Source organism: Mustelus asterias, chromosome 1 (assembly GCF_964213995.1).
Source record: "Mustelus asterias chromosome 1, sMusAst1.hap1.1, whole genome shotgun sequence".
NCBI classification, from domain to species: Eukaryota; Metazoa; Chordata; class Chondrichthyes; order Carcharhiniformes; family Triakidae; genus Mustelus; species Mustelus asterias.
This window is the reverse complement of record NC_135801.1, coordinates 141,586,089-141,598,842: the sequence shown is the minus strand read 5'-3', so window position 1 is coordinate 141,598,842 and position 12,754 is coordinate 141,586,089. Positions and strand designations below refer to the sequence as shown.

The following is a 12,754-nucleotide window of genomic DNA, read 5'->3' as shown; positions in this document are numbered from 1 at the left end:
GCTGATGAAGGAGGGTTGGGGCATTCTCCCGATGTCTATGGGGGGAGGGAGGCGGTCTCCCAGTGCACTGTGAGAGTGGGGCACCCTTTCAAAACGGCACCTGATCACTTTGCAGACGGGCTCACTGGCATGTTTAGGCACCGCCCCTCCCAGAACCAGCGCACAACTCACCGTATTCCCCAAAAATGATTGTGTAGGAAGATTGCAGTCCTGTCCGGCACAGATCGCTCTAGTTTTCTTGCCATTATGGCACTTAGTCAGTTTTTGGGAAAATCATGGCTGCTATCTTCACAACAGCATCATGGAATACACCTGAGAGGGTGGATAAGGCCACAATTTTGCATCTCCTCCAATAGACAGTACCTCCAATACTGCAGTGTCAGTTTTGATTTTGGCACATAATTCCTGGAGTGGGACTTGAACCCACAATATTGTAACCTGGAGGCAATTGTGCTGCCAAGTGAGTCACAGCTGACACGCTCAAAATGCCAATGATTCCTCGGTTTAATATATTGTGTTATTGTTCCATTGCTCGCTTAATCTTTGTCTAATTCCATTGTTTTGTCTATGGTTCATGCACATCTTCCTGCTCGTATCTTACGTCGCGCCATCTCTCATGCACCCATCTCCCCTGTGCTCACTGACCCCCATTGTCCCCCAAGCCCTCAGTATCTCAAATTTTACATTCTCATACTTGTAATTAAGCACTCAATGGCCTCACTCTTCCATATCACTATAACCTCTTACAGTCTTACAATTTTTCATACAAATATACAAATTAGGAGTAAGAGTTGGCCATTCGGCCCCTCAAAGTGGCTCAACCATTTGATATCATGGCCGATCTGATTGTGGCCTCAACTCTACTTCCCTGTGCACTGCATGCTTTCCCCACTCTACCCATAGGCTGTGACTCCCTTGACAAAGATATTGAATTTTATCCAAATTCTATTCCTCTGACTCTAACATTACCAGCTTCCTTCATGCTGGTGATAAAAAATGAAACCTATGGAACATTTTACAAACAATAGTTTAAAAATAGACCTCTGAACGGTGTTATTGGTGAGCTTGTTAAATAATAAATGTGTAGGGATATTAATAGAATTAAATGTGTCTCTTAAAAAGAGATGGGCTTGTTGGGTCAAATAGCCTCTTGGTATTCTTGTACTCCTCAAAAATGTAATATTCCTATGCATCATAGACCAATAACAAAAGTGCATTGAATACTAATGCAACAAACGTGTGAAAGAAAACATGATGAAACAAAATGATGAGTTCCTTATGGATGTAATGACATACAACTATTCAATCATTATTGTACCTTTATTACGAATATATGATACAGACACATGTGAGGACAGTAAAAGACAAAGAGGGGGGCGATGCTAAGTGTCGAAATTGCAGGAAAATTGGAGTAAATCTCGCTGGTTGTTTCAGCGGGATTTTCAAAATGAATCTCCCACACTCTGTGCACTGCAGAGTACCTCAGTGTGAATCACGTTAAATATCCAGGGGCGGGGCCTATTCCCGCTGGAGACGCCGGCAGCATAGTGCGGAGCGAGCCACTATGCATGTGCCAATCTGTCAGTGTAGAGATTGGCACACGCACAGTGGCCCGCACAGCCAGCCCCACGACCCCCGCAATGTTGGCCCCTCCGATTCCCCCCATGGTCCGATTGCTGGCCCACCAAACATGTCTGGGCAAGGCTTGAACCCACCCCCGCACCCCGCCCTCCCCCACAGTCCCGATCTCCCAATCCTCTGCAGCCCCCACCATCCCATCCCTGGCAGGTCAACCCCCACTCTCCCTTTCGCCCCCCCAACCCCCGCCACCTCACTCCGATACCCAGCCCTGATCGCTGGCCTCCCTCCATCTGCTCTGTCCCTATGCAGAGTGACAGTGGGATGCTCCATCCCCACCAATCCCCCCACAGAAACCCCCATCCTCCTTTAGGCCTTGCCCCCCATTAGACCCTCCCCTTTTGGCATTGCCCGACGCCCGTTGGGCAGTGCCAAGGTGCCCCTGGGGGACTCGATGGCTCCCCTTTCACTCCTCTGGGGTCGGATCCCCAGCTCCCTGCAAGTGGGGAACTAATATAAACCCGGTGCTAGAGCGAAACACTCCTGGCGGGGCAGGGTGGGGGGGGGGGAATGGTGGGGCGGGGGGGGGGGGGGGGGGGGCACTTCAGTCCCGGGCTCACTAATGATATTTTAAATATATTCAAATGGCTATTTTGATAATATCTGCAGCTCCGTGCCGATTTCCCGCTGTGCTGCTGGGAGATTCACTCCCTAAATGACCTAATAACTTGATTTGTTTTTGATTGATGAATCTCATCATATTCTTCCAACCCTACCTTCTCAAGAAACCTTATCTAATTCTCTAGCAATCCAGAGCCCCAGTGACATGGCTCTGGGGTCATGGGTTTAAATCGCACCATCCCGTTCGGATTTCAATTGAAAATAGCAGAAACCCTGAAAATCCTAATTCCTGCCCCTGATTACGGCAAACCCAACTTCCTCTTTGGACCCTTCAAACTGAGGCAGAGTGTAACTGTAACAGCGCCATGTCATCATGAGGTGTACCATCAGGCAGGCAATTAGCATTTTAAAGAAAAGCTTCAGATGCCTCAATCACTCAGGTGGAGCTCTGCAACATGCCCCTGCAAGGGTTTCAAGAATTGTAATGGTGTGCTGCATGCCGATCAGATTAGCCATGATGGCAGAGCAGGTTTAAGGGGCTGAATGGTCTTCTCCTGCTCCTTGTTCGTACGTTCATCATAGAATCATGGAATCCTTACAATGCAGGAGGAGGCCATTCGGCCCATCGAGTCTGCACTGACCACAATTCCATCCAGGCCCCACTCCTGACACTAGGGTCAATTTAGCATGGCCAATCGACCTAACCCGCATATCATTGGACTGTGGGAGGAAATGGAGCACCCAGAGGAAACCCACGCAGACACGGAGAGAATGTGCAAATCCACACAGACAGTGACCTGAAGCCAGAATTGAACCCAGGTCCTTGATGCTGTGAAGCAGCAGTGCTAACCACTGTGCCACCGTGATGCCCTTCATATATATGTTCTGTATGCAACTGCCTAAGCTCAAAGACAAAGCAGCCGGTTTTATTGGCACTCCAACCACCACCACATTTAACATCTATTCCCTCCACCCTTGACGCATTCTGGCAGCAGTGTGTACCAGTTACAAGATGTATTGCAGCAACTCATCATGGCACCTTCAACATCACCTTCTGAACCCACAATCTCTACTGCCAGAAGGACAACGGGAGCAGAGGTCTGGACACATCACCACCACCACCTGCAAATGCCCCTCCAAGCCATACACCATCTTGATTTGGATTGCTGTTCCTTCACTGTCGCTGGTTCAAAATCCTGAAACCCACTTCCCAACAGCACTTTACACTACACTACCTGGGCTGAAACAGTTCAAGAAGGTGGCTCACCACCACCTTTTCAAGAACAACTAGGGATGGGCGAAATTGTTGGCCCATCCAGTGATGCCTGCATGCCAAGAAATGATTTTTTGAACATACACACGTCTACCACTGAGAAGAATCCTATTGTGCACCAAATTCCAGTTGGTTGAGCTGTGAACAGAATAATGTGGTCACTTGGATATCCTGGCTGAATCTGTCCCTCGATAGAACTATGAAATTTGTTGCCTATTCATCAATTTATGAATTCAGACAAATTTAGAATTAAGCCAAGCAAGATCAAAACCTTTCCCCACAAATGGCTTTACATAGAATAATTTCAAGACTCAGGAGTTGCTTTTACAGGAGAAATCCTGCACTGTTCATTGTGATCTTTGTACATACAACTCAAACATCATACTTTGTTATAATTCCTTCCCCCTTTTAAAATACAAGCCTGTGTGAGTATTGAGTTTCCTTTGTAACTTAGCAACCTACTTTGCTTTGTGTGCTGACTTGAATGTATGTCCTCGATCAAACCTTCCTTTCAATAAGTCCAAATAAATTCCATTTTGGGCTTATGCCTTGATACTTGGGAAGTTACATTGTAGCACCGCAAAGATAAGGCTGTGGTAGTTTAGTGGCTATGTCGCTGGGCTTCAAATCTGGAAGCTCAGAATAATTGATCCAGAAGTGGTGAGTTAAAATCTTACCTTGAGGATTTGAATTCAGTTTAGGCCTGGGAATTCAAAAAAAAGGTCAATTTTTCACTGTCCTCAGAAGTGACTTAACAAGCCATTCAACTTAAAAGGCAAACCAAGAATCAATCGCACTTGCCTCTTTTACTAATCAAGAAACAGCCTCACAGTCACACCTCAGCGTCATATCTATCAGCCTGTATTTCAAGCTCGTCCATCATTAACCTTGGATATGTCCTGTTCTACCAGAACTCAGAGCACTAAAGGGAAATTGGCCCCTAAAAGTCTTCAACATTGACAATACCAATCTCTTGAAGTCTCATGCATAAGGGAACCTCCTGCTAATTACCACATAGCATTTCTCCCAGTGATGATTCATTATTCCTCTGTTAAGCACCACTTGTTCCCATTACAGCTGCAGCACTGACATCAAACAACAATGTGAAAAATTATTCAGATGGATCCTGTCCACAAAAGCAGGATAAATCCAACCCAACCAATTACTACCCTATTAGCCTTCTCTAAATCATCAGCAATGGGATGGAAGGAGTCGCTAGCAGTGCAGCAGCCCTTACTTACCAATACTCAGTTTGGGATCCACCACAACTACCTGGCTACAACCCAAATTACAACCTTGATCTAAATGCAGGCAAAAGAGATCAGTTCCAAATGTGAAGTGAAAATGCCTGTCCTTTGATATCATGAATGCATTTGACGTGTTAAGGGAAATGAGAGGTTTGGAAGGCTAAATTGCATTTATTTCAATGTGAGGAGCCTGACTGGTAAGGCAGATGAACTTAGAGCATTGTTCAGCAAGTGGAAATATGATAATGTGGAATCACTGAGACATGGTTGACAGAAAGGCAGGACTGGCAACTCAACATTCCAACAAACCTGTTGGACTCTGACCTGGTGTTGTGAGGCTTCTTACTGTGCCCACCCTCGTCCAATGCCAGCATCTCCACAACATTCCATGGTATAGAGGTCTGAGGCATGATAGAGAGGGATGTAAGAGAGGAGGGGGCATTGCATTATTGATAAAAGAGACATCGCTGCAGTAATGAGGAAGGATATCTTGGAAGGCTCTTCAAATGAGGCCATATGGGTGGAGCTTAGAAATAAAAAAAGGGTGATCACTTTGTTGGGATTATATGACAGGCCTCCCAACAGTCAGAGGGAGAAAGAGGAGCAAATCACAGAGGCATGAGAGGAATAGGGTTATAGTAATAGGGGATTTCAACTTTGCTATTATTAACTGGAATCACCTTAGTATGAAAGGATTAGATAGGGTGGAATTTTTAAAGTGCATCCAGGAGAGTTTTTTGTGCCAGTAGATAGATAGTCCTACTAAGGATGAGACAGTGCTAGACCTAATCCTTGGGAATGAAGCTGGGCAAATGGTCGAACTGTTAGTGGGCAAGTGGTCAGTGGGGATAGTGACCATAATTCTGTAAGTTTTCAAAGTCATTATGAAAGGGATAAGGACAGTCCAAAAATCAAGGGAGGGATTTTCTTGCCACGCTCACCCCAAGACCAGAAAATTCCGCCTGAGGTCAACAGACCTTTGCATGGTCTGTGTCCCGCACGCTACGATTCCCGTGGGGGTGGGATGGGAAGATTCTACCCCAAGTGTCACAATTAGAGGAAGGTTGATTTCAATACAATTAGACAGGGTCTAGCAAACGTAGACTGGGAGCAGCTAGCTACCTGAAAGCAAACCTACAGTTGGAAAGCAGGGGCCTTTCATAAGTGAAATAGTTAGAGTTCAGGGCCAACATATTCCTCTGAGAATGAAGGGAAAGAGTGGCTAGTCCAGAGAACCCTGGATGTCAAAGGATATCAAGGTTTGATAAATGATAAAAAAGGAACCATATGGTAGGGAGAGAGCACTAAAAATGGGGGAGGCCCTTCAGGAGTATAGAGAGTGTAGAGGGTGCTTAATAATGAAGTTAGGAGGGCAAAGAAGGGCCACGAAATATCATTGGCAGATAAGATGAATGAAAACATCTTAAAACAAAAATAAAATGTTTAACTCAATAAGCAATAAACAGCTAATTTGATTACCTCAAATGTTCTGTATTTATTAGTAAATACTAGCAGTTCCCCAAGGCTGGTGCTCATGGTGAGTGAGAATATAAACTCTGCTCTGTAATATAACATATTATCAGGGCCATTAAATTATGGTCACCGAGCTGCTTTGATATTCCAGAGCTTGGTTTCATCGGTCAGAACATTGAATACAGGAGTTGGGACGTCTTGTTGAAGTTGTACAAGACATTGATAAGGCCACACTTGGAATACTGTGTGTAGTTCTGGTCACCCTATTATAGAAAGGATATTATTAAACTAGAAAGAGTGCAGAAAAGATTTACTAGGATGCTACCAGGACTTGATGGTTTGAGTTATAAAGAGAGGCTGGATAGACTGGGACTTTTTTCTCTGGAGCGTAGGCGGCTGAGGGGTGATCTTATAGAGGTCTATAAAATAATGAGGGGCATAGACAAGGTAGATAGTCAATATTTTTTCCCAAAGGTAGGGGAGTCTAAAACTAGACGGCATAGGTTTAAGGTGAGAGGGGAGAGATACAAAAGTGTCCAGAGGGGCAATTTTTTCACACAGAGTTTGGTGAGTGTTTGGAACAAACTGCCAGAGGTAGTAGTAGAGGCGGGTACAATTTTGTTTTTTAAAAAGCATTTAGATAGTTACATGGGTACGAAGGGTATAGAGGGATATGGGCCAAATGCGGGCAATTGGGATTAGCTTAGGGGTTTAAAAAAAAGGCGGCATGGACAAGTTGGGTCAAAGGGCCTGTTTCCATGCTGTAAACTTCTATGACTCTATGATACTGTCCAGGAATGTAGTGACATTTTGAAACACGAGGACCAAGATTGTGTGAATACTTGTGATGAAACTGTAATATATTGCCTTGGTCATGTTTACATATTTCTCCAACTGGGAAGTTCATTTTATTTTTCTTTGAATCCCAGGTTGAAGATAGGTGAGTTTTAGGAATGAGCGTGACAGAGTTGTGGAGTCAAAGTTTTTAAAAGTTTAAAGTTTATTTATTAGTCACAAGTAAGGCTTACATTAACACTGCAATGAAGTTACTGTGAAATTCCCCTAGTCGCCACAGTCCGACGCCTGTTTGGGTTAATGTACCTAACCAGCACTTCTTTCAGAATGTGAAAAGAAACTGGAGCACCCGGAGGAAACCCACGCTGACACGGGGAGAACATGCAAACTCCACACAGACAGTGACCCAAGCCAGGAATCGAACACAGGTCCCTAGCATTGTGAGGCAGCAGTGCTAACCACTGTGCCACCGTGCCATCCCACAGAGTCACAGGTGCTGTGCATTGTTGAGATGTTGGTCTTGGAGTCTAGTGGTAGAAACCAGGGGTTATGGGCACATGGACGGGGGCAGGAGAGGGGATGCAATTTAAAATGATCTTCTTTGTGTTCAGATCCCTTCCAGCCCGGTGGCATGGTGGCACAGTAGTTAGCATTGCTGCCTCATAGTGCCAGGGACCTGGGTTCGATCCCTGGCTTGGGTCACTGCCTGTGTGGAGTTGGCAAGTTCTCCCTGTGGCTGTGTGGGTTTCCTCTGGGTGCTCCGGTTTCCTCCCAAACTCCAAAGATGTGCGAGTTAGGTGGATTGCCCATGCTAAATTGCCCCTTAGTGTCAGGGGGGCTAGCAGTGTAAATATGTGGGGGTACGGGAACAGGGCCCAGGTGGGATTGTGGTAGGTGCAGACTTGATGGGCTGAATGGCCTCCTTCTTCCCTGCAGGGATTCTATGATTCTATTGTATTCTATGAAGACTTCCCCCATGTCCATCAGTTGTAACTTCTTCCAGTGTTACAACCGCCACAGCATTTAAACTTTCCACTCTATTGACTTTGGCTTCTGCAATCCCCCCTCACTTTATCATACTGATGGCCTCTGTGCTTGTAAACATCTGTGGCTCGTAATCTGCTATTTGCCTTCCTAAACCCATCTCCCTCTTCACCTTCCCCACTCCTCCTTAAGATCTTTTATAAATCCTAAGTTGTTAATCAAACATTTAGTCATTCTTCCCAATATCTTCTTCCGCTCGGCATCAATTTTCTTTCTCTTCACATGCCTCTAAGTGCCCTGGGATTTTTTTTTATATTAAAAGGCTTCAAATAAATGCAAGTTGTTGTGGCAGAAAATTGTGACAGTAATATGACAGACAGTCAAAACAAAAGTGGAGTGACTGAAATGTGTGCAATGGGAACATGTCACAGGTACTAAGTGTGACACTTTACAGGAAATGCTCGTGCACTAAAAAGCACTGAAGATGTGGGGGAGGGCTAGTCAATGTTCATAGATTCTGGCATTGAATTCAGATGAAGGTTCAAAATTCAATTTTTCTGAACCACATTTTACGACAGCTCAGCTCCAGCCCAAGTTCAGTATAATGTGAATTTACTGCCCTCAAGCTGGGCATCCTACAGCACTGCTGAATGAAACCATTGTTTTTCGCTCTATTCAGGAACCTCTGTGAAAGGTCAGCGGCCTTCAGGTTCAGGAAATCATCACATTTGAAAAGAATAGGAGAATGGAAGAGATAAATCTAAACCATTGAAGCAACGACACCAAGCCAAACAGCAAACTATCTGTTATGGGGATTGATTTATGTTGAGACATTTTTATCAATTAGGGCCTATATTGAAACCGTCCAAATGCACTCATTCTGGACTCAAACAATTGTCAGAGAGAGAGAAAGAAGATAAATCCGGCAACTGGTTTTGCCACTTTATTCAATGTTTATTACTTTTTGTTTATTCCTCTAAAAAAAACGTTGCAGATTGCTTATTCAGTAAAATCTTATCTCTGCAATTCACTTCATAATTACAGCCCAAGATTAAAATTACATTTCATGGAATAAATGTATCCTGTAATTCATTTGCAGATTTCCCAGCTGATGAAAGGTTCTGCTGAATTTAAAAATGTTTGCAAAGAAATGATGAATGGGAAGAAGGAATCGTTTTGTTTTATTATTCATTCTTTCACAGGATACGGGCGTCACAGTAGTCCAGCATTTATTGCCCATATCTAATTGCCCTTGGGAAGGTGGTAGTGAGTTCCTTTCTTGAACTGCTGCAGTCCATGTAGTGCAGATATACCCACGGTTAAGGAGGCAGTAGCGTAATGGTATTGTCAATGGACTAGTAATCCAGAGACTCTTCTGGGGGCCTGGGTTTGAATTCCATCGGATGGCGAAATTTGAATTCAATAAAACTCTAGAATTAAAAGTCTAATGAAACCATTGTCAATTGTCGTAAAAACCCATCTGTTTCACTACTGTCCTTAAGGGAAGGAAATCTGCCACCCTTACCTGATCTGGCCTACATGTGACTCCACATCCACAGCAATGTGGTTGACTCTGAAATGCCCTCAGGGATGGGCAATAAATGCTGGTTCAGCCAGTGATGCCCGCATCCCATGAACAAATAAATAAAAATAACATTGCTGTTTGGAAGTGGGTTTCAGGATTTTGACTGAGTGACAGAGAAAGAAGGGTGATCTAAGCCAGGACAGTGAGTGGCTTGGAGGGAAACTTGAGTTCCCATGCTTCCAATGTCCTTCTTGTGGTTGAGGTCGCAGGTTTGCAAGGTGATGTCAAAGAAACCTTGATGAGTTGCTGCAGTGCGTTTTGTAGATTGTACACACTGTTGTCACTATGCACCAGTAGTGGATGGAGTGAATGTTTAAGGAGGTGAATGGGGTGCCAAACAAGCAGGCTGCTTTCTACTGGATGATGTTAGACTCATCCAGACAAGTGGAAAGGATTCAATCACACTCCTGAAATGTGCCTAGATGGTGGACAGGGTTTGTGGAGGCAGGAGTTGAGTCACTCAAAACTTATTGAACTGGATATCCAAGATCAGGAATCTTTATTCCTCACCTAATATTGATCTGGATGATCATTAATATGAAACACATTCACACACCAGTTCATTTCTTTCAAGTTGTTGTGTCCTTAAGATCCATGTCCATCTGAACAAGTGGACAGGTCCTAAGTTTAAAATCCCATCAATGGGCAGCACCTGGGGCAGTGCTGCACTCCTTCATTACTGCACTGTAACATTAGGTCAAGTCAGAGCTGAAGTTTGAATCCACAATCATCGAAATCAGAGTTAAGAGTGCTATTAATGCAATCACATGCGCACACAGACTAGAAGGCCCAGATTTTATTTTCAGTCTGTGCTGAGTTAGTTGACCTTAACTAAAATTGTGATAAGTAATACTGTCTTCAGTGTCGCTGGGGTGGGGAGGACACAAAATCAGCTTCCATCATACTCATTTATATAAAAGATCATGAGCCAAAATGTTCCTGCTCTTCCCACCCCACCCCACTCCACAGCATGTTCCCCGGGGGTGAAGGGTGTGGGGCACGCAAAACTCCAACAGACATCAGTAGGACCAGACAATCCCACCACTGGCCAACGGCAGGCCACCTACGTCACTGGAAAACACGCCGTGGTGGGGCGAGAATATTCCACCCTCAATCTGGATTGATTGCAATGCTCTCGTATCAACCTCAACTAACATTTATAGAGCGCCTTTAACTTCATAAACTGTGTCAAGGCACATCACAAGAACACCGTAAAACAAACTTTGAAACTGAGTCATATAAGGTGATATTAAGAGAAATGACCATGAGCTTCAACAAAAAGATAGGTTTAAAAGAGGAGGAAAGAGAGGGAAAGAGAGAGACAGAGAAGTTCAGGAAGACGATTCCAGGATTTAGGGCCTAGTCAGCTGGTGACACACCCATCATTGGTGGAACAATGAAAATTGGAGATGGTTAAGATTCCAGATTTGGAGAAGCACAGAGATTTTGGAGAGTTGTGAAGTTGGAGGAAGTTACAGAGATAGGAAAGGAAGAGACCATGGAAACATTTGAAAACAAGGGCCAAAATTCACCTTGGGAATCGTAGTGGGTGAGACAGAGAATTCAGTAAACCATTCAAAGCTCCGGTGAGAATTTGCGGTTTTGGGGCACGCGTGGCCGGAGAATCCAGCCCAAGATTGAGATTGGGGCATTAACAGACTGGGAGCCAGTGCAGGTCCACAAGCACAGGAGTGGGGGGGGGGGGGAATAGGATTTGATGCAAGGATGCGGCATCAGAGTTTTAAAATGCGCATGTTCATGGAAGGTGCAAGATAGGAGGCAAGCCAAGAGCACATTGAAATTGTTGAGTCGAAAAGTAGCAAATGCATGAATCAGAGTTTCACTGTAAAGTAACTGGGTTAAAGTCTTTAGTCCCACACATGGTCAATGCAGGAAATAAATGAAGGTTTCTACTGTCTGTGCAGCAGTACCTTCAGAAAAGAAGCCAGAAACATTGAAGCAACATCAGAAAACAAAGTACATAAAGAACCAAATGTGTTGCTAAAAGTGAAAATTGAAAGATTTGAAGCAGCTGAGCAATGGGTATGTTTGATTTTTCCACAGCATTAATCCAGTTCAAGTGGCAGCTGGAATTGGGGAATGATGGATTTCTCAGTGACCGTAGCCAGTGTCTCGCTCCTTGATCCTCTTTGCAGGAGGCGTGTTGCAAGGCAGGAAGTGTCAGATACACTTCTTTCCAAGATGGAGCATCCAGCCATCATGAAGTGCACCATCTGGCAACCAGAATGGAATCAAATGGCAAGATGCAATTGCAGATACCACTGAGTAACTGGCAGCCCCAGGATTTGGAAATGTAACCATCTGGCTGGGAGGCAGTGAGGCCTGTGCTACTGGTCTCCCCAGAAAAGATAACTGTAGTGTCTTCAAAGACGGGCGACCACCAAGCGGATTAACGAATGAACAGTTTATTAGGGGAAATTAACTGTTTACAGGGAGCGAATATATAAAGACTGCCAACTCCACGACTTCAGACTCCTAACTGCAGAGAAAACCCACGCTCAGTTCCAGGATTCATGCACTTCGATTGGCCGGACAGGTCACATAAACCTCCAAAAACCCGCCCCTTAAAGGGGCTCCCTACCATAGTAACCTTGCATGAAATATTGGTTCTGGACGAAAAAAAGAGTTGCTTTGATTGTCAGGTTTCATGGTGGAGTTGAGAGGGCATGGCGGTATATCAGAAAGAAAATTACATGGAGCCCTTTCAGGCATCCATGGTCATTTCAGTTTCAACCTTCAACTGTGATTGCAGTTCTGATCGCAATGATTACTATCCAGTGTAATATAAACTGCCTAGCGGACATGAGCAGCAGTGAAAAATGCCTCCCAGCCAGTCTTAAAGTTAAGCCTCTACCTTAAAAATGGCAGCCCTATATTTAATGAGGTGTGGCAGCCCAATAGAATACAGTAATAGGCTCCTCCCAGAAACAGGATGCAAACATGAAGTCAACATCTGCACTTGTCCTGTTGTTTAGTGTTGATGGAAATGAATGAGGGAATACCAACAAGGTCAGGTTTTTTTTACCATTGAGTACAGATCTGTCATGCCTAATAGATGAAGCCCTTTCACTTTTGAGGTACTCCAGCTGCTAGCAGCAGCCAAGGAGAAAATAGAAAGACACTCATGCATGAATGCCAATCAGGCTGCACGGAATACAATGATGTATTTACATTTAC

General features: G+C 44.5%; 1 protein-coding gene across 1 annotated transcript in view; it reads right to left on the bottom strand.

Moving 5' to 3' along the window:
* Positions 1-12,754, bottom strand: part of dcc (DCC netrin 1 receptor) — an 868,461-nt gene that overhangs the window by 383,643 nt on the left and 472,064 nt on the right. The gene's annotated exons all lie outside the window — the stretch shown is intronic.